Source organism: Atta cephalotes (genome assembly GCF_000143395.1).
Source record: "Atta cephalotes unplaced genomic scaffold scaffold00049, whole genome shotgun sequence".
Lineage (NCBI taxonomy): Eukaryota > Metazoa > Arthropoda > Insecta > Hymenoptera > Formicidae > Atta > Atta cephalotes.
The window spans coordinates 689,394-701,171 of record NW_012130113.1 but is presented as its reverse complement, the minus strand read 5'-3'; positions in this window follow the sequence as shown (position 1 = coordinate 701,171).

Genomic DNA, 11,778 nt, shown 5'->3' with positions numbered 1-11,778 from the left:
GAGAGAGAGAGAGGGAGAAGTTAGGAGTGTCGGATGGCTTAAGAGGACCGTAAACACCTTAGTCGTCCGATATCAACCTAGTGATACCAGATTCAAAACGCTGGTTCTTCTCGTCGTTTTCTATCACTGAGGAAGATATGTCTAATGAGGAGCACTAATTAAACGGAAACGCGAATCATTTTGTGATTACAAACGCAACAAATGTATATCGTCAGGATTTTCATGTAATAATAGAAAAACTTAGATTTCACCATGACGAGTGAAGGAACTAGCGATTTTATTAACTGTCAAAAATTGAATCGAATATAATTATTCGTTCAAATATCAATAAAAATTGTCGTATATAATAACTGTATATAATAAATGATTTTATATATATATATATATATATATATAAATCTGTTAATAAAATAATAAATGTTTGTAAAAGCATTTCGTATAATGCTATATTGAACAGGAATTACACATTTTACAAATAAATTTTAAATTTTTCATAAAAAGTTATAATTTCTTGTTTTATATAGTAAAATATCATTTTATAAATCTTTTTTGTAAACACCATACACAAGTTTATGTAAATATACTTCTACTATATTCATATAATATTGGATAAAGAATCCTAGCTAACAGCAAAAAAGAAATAAATAATTTATATAATATATACGTAGTTTTCAATAAAAAAAGACAATTATAATAATAATAAGTTGTAAAAAAACATTTCTTTATAATACTAAATCGTTATACTATCAGACTAATAAATTACAGCATTTCAAGTAATTAGCATTGTTGTTTCTTTCTATCCACATATGGCATTGCGGGATCCGACAGTCGGAAGCGAGATTCTAAGAAAATTGCGCCTTGTTATGATTTAACCCACTTCTCGAAGGTCAAGTCGAAATTAGAAACTTCTACGATTCGCTTCCGACTTTCATTCGTGCGATCGCGAGTATGTATAAAAATATCATATACTCTATATATGTATATGTATTCGAGATGGAGAAAGTACTTTTCTTGGGACTCTTTCGAGAGGCACGACCATTTTGGAGAGGAAGCAGTGTCGGACAACACTTTTTTTTTACTATTGTAAAAGTGAAAGGGAGAAAAAACAGAGGAAAATTTATTACAGATTCGATTGTTATTCCTGAGAAAGATAAGATGTGCAAGTGATAAAAATGAAAACGACTACTTAAATTTAAAATTTTAAAACAATGCAAATATCTAAACTATTTTATTCTTGAATTTTAACCTTCTGTTTGCAATCTGAATCTTTTTTAGTACAAGCAAAATTTCATTCTCAAATTTCTTCATTTTTATTTAAATTTCCATTTAATATTTAAGTTAAAACTCTATATATATTGAAAAATAACTCTAAATTTTTTCATACTTTTGAAAGTCTAACAGAACAAAAATAAATCTTGGGCCAGATAAAAAGATTCAGATTGCAGACGGAGGAAGTAAAAATATGATTACAAACAGAGGGTTAAGATTAAATAAATAAATACGGGAGGAAGAGAGAAAAAAGATGGGCATGCATAACTCCGTGTAGGATTGAAACACGAGTAAGCGACGCGGTGACATCGACGCCCGAGAAGCGGACCGGTTCCTTGTCTGATCTCCGTTCCTGTAATCTTCCTTGAGAGAGACGGACAATTTGGAAATTGTAAAATAATCCCAAAGACTCCCAAGTTCAAGTCATTATTCTGCGCGATGCGCAGTCGCGCCGGAAAGAAGGGTCGCAACAAAAAAAAATATATATTGCTTTACGATGTTGCGGTAACATCGTAACATTCCTCGATCGAACCCCTTCTTGAATACCCTTTTTGTAAGATGGCATCCTAGAGATTTTACAAAGGGCATCAAAATTATACTTCTAGTAATTCTAAGATATGAGATATGTTGCGATGTACGTTCTCCCAACGAATAATATAACACTAAAAACATATTTCTAAATCATAATAAAATATAAAAAATTTTGGCAAATTAAATTTTGTAGATATTTAAAAGTAAACAAATATTATTCTTGAATCAATTAAATCTGATTCTAACTGAAAAATAAAAATACAAAATTGACAAATAATAATAAAACATGTAAATAATTTCTAAAAAAAATTATCTTATTAACTATTCGAAATATTAATATTTCTATAGATTTCAATTTTCAATTGTTTTATTAAAAGTGACATGGAAATGACAGACATATTCAAAATATTTATAAAAGCAAATATGCAAAATATTTATGTTTAAGAATTGAGATCGGCTATAAACCTTGTCATATCTACTTCTTGCGGATGTATATGGAGATTAATTCGTCGTTGTTTACATAGCTATACTGAAGCGAGACACGATGAACCGACTGACAGTCTTTCTCGAGAATTTAACTCTGATCGTCGTTGAAATCAGTACAAAATCGTGGTATATATATATATATATATATATATTGGCATTCTTATTTTTATTTTTTTATCACATGAATGCTACAATATTTCTTTTTAACATTTCACATCGCGATCGACAATGTCTTGCGTTGTTAAATCTATTATTGGCCGTTAACGGTTGTGTAAATAATCGAGTTAACAAGACGAGTACAAGTTTGCTGACGAAAGTCACGCAAGTTGTAATCGATTGTTACGTAAGAGACGAGATAAAGTAATGAGAACAGTAAACCTCCAACTAAAAAATATCTGTTAATTTTCGCTGCTACTACGCCTAATCGAGCAAACAAAAAATCTTGAGAATTTCTTACATATAAGAAAAATAGGTAAACTTTTGTTCACAAGAATTTAAAAATATTTTCGTCCAATATCGTAACGGTATCTCATCTAGACAAAAAACATTTTTATTTTCAATTAAATTGCTTATAATATAATTGTTCTCAAACATATGTAAGATTTCCTTATGTAAGATAATGTTAACGTTATGAAAATAATATCTAAAAAAAGTTGAAGGTTGTATCAATAACTTGCTGTATTTAATAATCATAATACTCTGTGTGTTTTTTTTTAATTGTAACAGTTTTCTATGTAACAGCCAGCACTAATTTCTTAATTTGTATATCAAATTAAGTATATTTTCTGCTAGTAATAGGCATTAATAAATTTTGTTAAGAATTCTAACATTTAAAAGATAATTTGATGATCGAGAAAAGGCTTTTTCTGATTTAAAAGCAAAATCGATTTAATTATTATTTCAATATGCAAAACAATTATATACTACTAATTTATGCTGCAATAATACTTTCTACTATACAGTAATTATCTTTTATATTAGATATTAAATCAAATTTGGCAGTTTGTGTCTGTACCGCATCATGTATACGTGAACACTATTAAGAAGGTATTCTCGTTTCTGCGAGGTCTCCATATTTATCCGGCGAGAAGACACGCCGTTGGTCGAGGCATTCACAAGTTTCATAATGCAGGTCGGTCGCGTCGATTCTACTGGCTGGATAAATAAATATATAGACGAGACGGTCGGGCACACAGGTGTCTCATAGAAAACAGAAAAAGGAACGGTAGAATGTTATGCGCGTCACCAATGACATGCAAGCATCTCCAAATGGATCTGGTGAGGGGCCAGACCTCGATCCTTCTTTTTAAGCCGAAAACCCTAAGGCTTCCCACATATTTCGTTGCATCCCTTTTCTCATTTCCCCTACTATCTTATCCGATTGCATACTCCCGCATACGTTTCCGCAAAGAAATGAGTTCTCGACACGTTTAATATTGTGAAAAGTATATACAAAGGGAGAAATTCTATTTCTGGGACTCTGGTAGCCCTTAGAGAGAATCACAAAATTAATACTTCAAACGAACTTGAATGTATAATAACGGAAATGCATAACAAGATGCGCACTTGCGCTAAAATACAATAAACATAAGGAAATCTTAGTAATAAATATTATAATTATTAAATTTGTTAACATTAATTTCACAATTTGGATGTTTAAATTATTAAAAGAAAAATTAAAGATAATTTACATATGTGCGAATTTTTTCGTTATATCTATTATTTAAGAAATAAATTAATTAATATTTACAGTCCTGCACTAAATTGCTCAGTTACATATCACTTTATTCAATAAATAGATAGATAGATAGACGCTCATTTTATGATTATGTTACAAAGCAACTATCAATCGATTAGATCAAGAAATTCGATCAACCGTATAGAACGTATCGCATTAGACGTTTAAGGCGATTTCTTCGTTTCGATCAAAATCACTCGTTTTTATCATGATATTTTACTTCATCCACCTACATGCAGGGATGAAAGCCGCAGGTGCTGCGGTCTTAGCTAACCCCTCGAATTCAACCAATGGCGTGGCTATTACTAAAGGACCAAAGCATTTCTATGGCAACACGATTGATGACGGTGTGCGTATATAAAATCAAATGGAGGAAAAATAGAAGAAGGACCCCTTATTCTTTTTTCCGTATAATCAGTTTAATCTCAAGTAGACAAGTAACGGTTAAGATAGTATTCAATCATCGCATAATATTGAAATATCTTTCGAAATATAAAATCAAAGAAAGATTACTTTTACATGACTAAGATTATAATATCATAAATAATTTAATAACGCTAATAAGAAATAATTAAATTACTTGCTGCAAAATTATAATAATAAAATGAAGAAATGATGATAAATGCGTTTATCATCGTTTATCATTATTTATAGTTTAGAATTTGTAATTATTTATTTAATAGTGCATTATATGCAGACATATTAAATTTTATAAATACTAGGTGTTTTAAAAAATACAAAATTTGTTTATATTGTTTATGCAAGATTTTTAAATTGATCAAAACAACACCTGTCTGGATTGTATATAAATTTGTACTTAAAATCATACTGCAGCCTGTCTCTCAAGGCAAGTTTATTTTCGTGCAAACATATTTATTTCGGTCGCGGACTTTGTCGCAAAGGGATCTGTTTCAAAACGCGTCTACGCTCCTGCGAACGTCTTAAGCATCTTAGGGATGCGACGCACATGTACGCATTCCGACCGGATAATTATTGGCCAGCTTTACTTTTCATCACTTTCATCCATTCGTAATTTCTGTCGTAATTATATATTTTTAATTAGCATAAAAAGTGGTCGTGCAACATATATTTTTCTACGACACGATTTTCCAGACAAAATAATGCTAAATTATAGATCTCTTGCATTATAAAGTAGACCGGTCTAAAGAATTCCGTGTCATAAAAGTCTTTCCCACGAGCACAACGTTCATCCAACGATCGTTGGATAGCTCAAGATGTCTATGGGGGTGCGCAGGTCTGTTTTCACATGTGGTTCACGCAAAAAAAGTACCCTTAGGCATTTTACGCTTAACGATGAAGGCCGTTATGAGGTCACAGATCTAAGTATCAGCTAATAAATTAAGGATTTATGACGAAATTTCGTTTCCCTAATTATATACAAAATTTGAGAATAAGAGTAAGAGAAAGAGAAAGAGACAGAAATTTTTCATGTCGAAATAAAATTCTTCCAGAATGCATATAATAATTATCAATCATTCTCGAACATATTGTTTATTTAAGTTTACCGAATAGATTGTATTTATATATAACACGTAACGATATATTGTACTTGTAACTATAACATGTAACGACCTAAGTATAAACAATCAGTTCAATCACTATATTTTCGCGCGCATCGAAGCATCGCGCGATAAAAACCATTCCCGATGAAATTAAATTACTGTGAACGCGGAGGTGGTTATCCCACACCGGCGAATTATCGCTTCATCCTCCTCTAATAATGATATTAATTTCCCGGCAACTCTTCCTCGATCATTACACTCTTGACGTCCGCAAAACCAACCAGCGATTTATTTAGTCCGAAAATTGCTACTAGGCAACGGCCAAGAGAGATCGTTATCCAGTTTCAAGCTCGCGCGATCGAGACGCCATGGCGTGTCCACGATAATCTCATGATAAAGATCTCATTACAGGAGTGCGAAATTGCGAGAAGACGGCGAACAAGATGGACGAAGGGCGCAGAAAGATAATCGGAGCAAAGGTTAAACTTTTCTCCGTTAAAAATATTACATACACATTATATTGAATATACTTTATACTTTTTACACTTATTTCATTAATATTTATACATAAATCTTTATACATTAATCTTTATACATAAAAAAAAGAACGATCTTGATGAAGTATCTAAAAATTTAGCTAGATACAAATCTGAAAATAATTTTGTTGAACTATTAAAATAATTATAAAGAACACTCAAACTGGTTGTTAGAAGATCAAACTTTTTTGTAGCATCGCTCATCATGCTTAAATTTCCTATAATTATTTTAATGATCCAACGAAATTATTTTCTAATCTGTATCTATCTAAATTTTTTAATACTCCAAACAAAATTGTTCTTTTCGTATAATTTTTTTACATAATTTCCCTTTTTTAACACAGTCATGAAATTTTAATTATTGCTATGAATAATTAGCGTGGCATTATAATCAACCGGAGAATATCAGATTCTAGCTCTCTGTATTTTTTACAAAGTATTTGTAACTTTTGAATGCTTCACTCGCAATTTCTAGCGCTCTTGTACAGATGCATAGTCCTGTGCACTGGAAAATATTTCCATTCGCACAGTGTGCAACGCGCAATGGTAGCCGATGTGAATGCATCTTACATAACGGCGTAATTTACGAGCAACGGACATTAATTAGGCGGATGATTTCCGGCAATCATCCGGTTTTTCCCGAGCGACGATTTCTCTCCGCGGAAGCGCTCGTAACGCGAGTGAAGATCAGATGACGGGATTTCTTGCTGCAAATCATGGAGAGCTCATCATAAGAGACCTCTTATTATTGCGATCAGGCCACGCGTGACGAATCGCGAATGCGACCGACGGTTTACGGGATGATAGAATCGATTTGGCGAGAATAGCGAATTAGACATCGTGCACCGAGCTTCGATCTGCGAAGTACTTATATAAAGATGGAAGAAGTAAACCTTAATTGCAGTCATTTATCAAAGCACATTGCTTTTAATTGCACGTAATAGCTTCCACAACAACAAAAATTAAAAAATACTCGATCCTGTATCCTTCATCATGTCTCTATTAGAATCAAAAATTATTTTACAAAAAAAAATTATAATATGATCAATTTCATTATATTCGTAACAAAAATTTTAATTCAGTTTTCAATATATAATTAAGTTACAAATAAAATACCTTCAATTAATTATAGAAACAATTTATCTTCATTAATAGTATCTAATCTTACGTTAAATCAGACCGTTTTAACAATAATATAAATATAATAAGTTTAATAATAAGATTAATAAGATTTTTAATATAAACAAGATGTTTCTCAGATTTTTTCATATTTATGTGATATCTAATAAGATATTTTTCGTATCAATCGAACAATAATCTATAATTAATAATCCATTCTTTTCTTCCCAGACTTGTACATATGTGTCATCGATAGATTTATCGTATGAATATGGTTTATGCGGTATCTTAATATGATTTAAACGATATTTCGTATTCCGTCATACATATATGTAACGATGTCGAGTTAACCTACATAATCCAGCGCATAGTTTTGTATAAACCTGCTGATTTTTCTTTCCACTTTGAATTCGACATGCGTATTTGACTTTTTAAACAGCGAAAGTATGTATCGACAATTGACCGCCCCTTCTCATGATTTGTTAAAAAAAGATGCTGCTCAGCAACTGTGCGTACACAGTAATCGATACAAAGGAATAATTTGGTCGTTGTTTGCTTCAGAAACCGATGCTGCGACTCATCGAGAAACGAAATTCTAATTTGTCATCAAAGTCAATGAAGGGGAGCACGTATTGTAACGCAATATTGTGACACACATTGTACATGAAACAAAAATGTATGAATATAATTACCTTATATAGAGTTTCAGCTCGCAATAGTTTAACTCGTTAGAATATTGAATATGAACTTATCGGAACTTCACAAAGACAAGAATTGCCGATATAGGATTTCTGGGGAAAAAAGAAAAAATGACAAACGCAGGGGAAATGTAGGAAAGAAAAAAAAAGAGGTCAAGAGAGGTGAACGCGCAATCAACGCGATAGCGAGCGGCCTTTTTGATTTGCATGTCTCGCACAAGAACAAGACTCGTTTGATAGTACGGGTCTTTCTTCGTCGCGTGTACGTAGAAATGCACAAATAAGTATCAGCAAGGCCACGGGGGTGTATTCTCGGCCATGCATCGCGGACCATAACATTTTCCAGCCGCCAACGGAGCCTACCCTTTTCGTGCTCCGCGCATAAAACGCATGCCCGAAGCGCATGTTCTACCTCACGTCAGAAATCGCGCAGCACGCAACTATCCGAGAGTCTGTCATATCTTAGTACGTAGAGTGATGTCATAGAGAACACTGTCAGATATCAAAGGATATCTAATGATATCCTAACGGTAATCTAATACCTTGAGTTAAATAACATTTTGTTATTTTTAATTTCTAATGTGTCAATATATATATATATATATATATATATATATATATATATGTGTATGTATGTAAATCAATTCGTTTCCGTTAAATTGTTTAGTTTCTAAATAAACAATGTCCATATTAACGTATGCATTTAAATAAACTAAATTTGAATCAAATTTACATCTTGAGTCAAGCTATTTAACCTTTATTATTTTGAATTAAATTAACGATATAATATAGGAGTAGTAGTGATCTATAGATTAAAAATAACTCAAATATATATAATTTGACATTATGAATTTAACAGTAAAACATTCTTTCTGAAAAAATTATGTACCTATTATATTAACCATTTAAATTAAATAGACTAAATTCAGGCATAAAAAGTTAATATGACAACGAATACATTGATTGTTGACACGTTGAACACGATTGATTAAATTGATATTGACAGATTTAAAGCATTAATAATAGCATTTTGGTAAAATTCAACGATAAATATTGTAAAAATGTTAAAAATCGCATTAAGTAATAAATATTACTTAATGCTAAACTGTTCATGCGCGACCAAACCACGTCATATTACGGAATGCGTACTTTTCAGCAAGAAGTCGCGAGATTTAACGCTATTACAGCCATGCACATCGGGATGGAAATATAATCAAAGCCTGCGGGACGAACAGCAAAGAACTGGTAGTTTAAAATACTGAACACAATGTGATCGGAATAAATCGCTGTGTATGCTCGTCCGTAAAATCTTTAATCGGTTGCAAAGCGTAGAGAGATCTAACATACTTCATACTGCGCTATTATAATATTGTAGTATAGTGGTGGCAGAAAATAAAGTAATGTAGGTATGAACGTAAATATACCTTTTGATCGTGAGCGTGCTCACGCTCTCGCTCTCGCTCGTTCCGTTGTTGCAGACAGCGTGCGATAAAAAAATCGTAAAGGTCTGAGAAACAATTTATGTTAATGAAGGCCTCCTTTTCACCATGCGTCATTAGGTAGAACGGCGCGATTAACATCGCAAGTTTAGGTCAATGTTACAGCTGCGAACGTGAATGCTTTTCTTCACAAAGCGCTCCGCGTTAGCTACTTCGCTTAAATAGATTTGTTAATGTGTGCAATTTATCTCCAAATCTTATTCTTTCTGAACTGATAACGCAAATAATATCACTATTCCATATCATTTCAAAATGCATAAATGCAACTGTTTTTTTGACAAACTAATATCTATTACGTAGATTAACTTTAATTTTGACTTAATTTATTTTTCATTCTTTTCTAGTTCTAAGAATTCTATAGAAAAAAATTAAGTGTAAATTAATATTAAAATTAATCTACATTAGTAGAAATGTCGCACGAAAGAATGATGTGTAAAGATCATGTGTTCTGAATACATATCGTTTCATAATGATCAAGTGACATATAAATATATTGGGATAAGAATGTGATATTGTTAATTTTACATCATTCATAGATGCAATTAGATAATTAATTGAGATAATTTTTTAGTTTCTAAGAACAGGCTCTCTAAAGGAAGAAACTGTACTTGGACATTGCCATTCGAAAAATAATTCATAAACCATCACAAAACAATATTTGATGAAGTTGATAAAGTACACTGAAACGCGAGGAAGGAACGGAAGAAAAAAAGTCATGTAACAAGCCTTTAAGACTTCACACTCTCGCTACGAAAGCCTCACTGGATAAACAGAGGCAAAACTATCTTGGCGAGTGACTTTCACCTGATTGACTTTCCCTTTCTCTCTACGTTGCGAGCGGAGATAATTGGACGCGCGGCTAACTGGCTGACTTTTTCTGGCATCGGAAGAATCTGTTGGCCCACTTCCGGATCGAGCGTAGCCATTTCTGATCGCTTAGCTGTTTACGTTCACGAGCCCGCCGAGCGATCCGAGAGTTTAGAGTTCATTAATTGGTTCTGGAAAGCCTCAAATACGTGTATATGCGTACAAGTACGTCAAACATCAGAAAGAGAGTTTTCTTCTAACTTTCTGTTCAACAAACATGTACCTGCAATTGGTTCTTCATTCGTTTATTTTTAACCACTATTCGAGAGTGATTCTTGTGAGTTTGATAATAACAGTATATTGTACTATCTTAGAATAATATTTATTATTAGATTCACAACTTTTTGAAGCAGGGAAATATTTTAAAAATACAACTTTTATATCTTTTATATTTTTTTATTCTATATCTTCATTTAAAACTGACATATCTGTCAGTTTTAAGTAAAGATATAGAATAAAAAATATAATTGTAAAACTTCCTGTTTTCAATGATATACATTAAACTTTTAGCTTGCACCATTCAGTGAATTCAGATAAGACATTTATTATTAAATAGATAACATTAAATAAAACTGTCACAATAATCTTGTAGCAAGAATAGAAGAATAACTTTTATTGCTTAACTCCATTATTAGTTGATAGCGTTCCTTTTATACTTTTCTAGTAAATAATCTCTTGCGTAATATTTCATATATTTTTCCTAAACTTTCTGTTAGCTCTTGAAGAATTCTAAGTAATCTCGATATGAACTCTCTACTCAAGTAACATAGAGAAAAAAGGTGACTGAGAATATCACAATTTATCAGGAAACTTCATGTCGTATTTTGAACGGAAATGATACGGTAAAATTTATCAAGAAATTATATAATTTTATGGATTACGATGAGTACAATTCCGTAATATGATAAAATTATATGACAAAACATTTGCCTTTGTTGAAGATACTTTCTCACAATAAATTCTTCTGCGAAATTATTAGAAGAAAAACTTATTCAATAAAAATAGCTATATCTTTCTAAAAAATAATTTAAAAAATTTAGAATCATAAAGGAAATAGAGAAGGTCAAAGGATTCCTTATCTCGTAGATACATCGAGTATTGGAAATGCACGAAGACAGATAGCACATCACCCGGGTATTATATTGTATTAAAAACCGGTTTAATGTGTATTCGTTAAGAAGTATTCACTAAAGATAACATGAATTTTAATAATAACATGAATTTTAATTAATAAATGTTGCGTCCAGCTACGTAATATGTTCGCTTTTTGTAACAAAAAAACTCTTTAAAATGTACTATAAACAAGGTAAATCATTCGCAAATACATAATAAAATTTCGAATAACCAATTCCTTATATTTCTTATAATTAATTCAATTCCTTATAATCGACAATAATATATCTGTATATTTTTCGTAGAAAATAATTTCAACACAAAGTTTATAAAAGTATATAAACAAAATAAATGATAACGGATTTATATCTTTATTGATCCTATTATCTATCATCTATT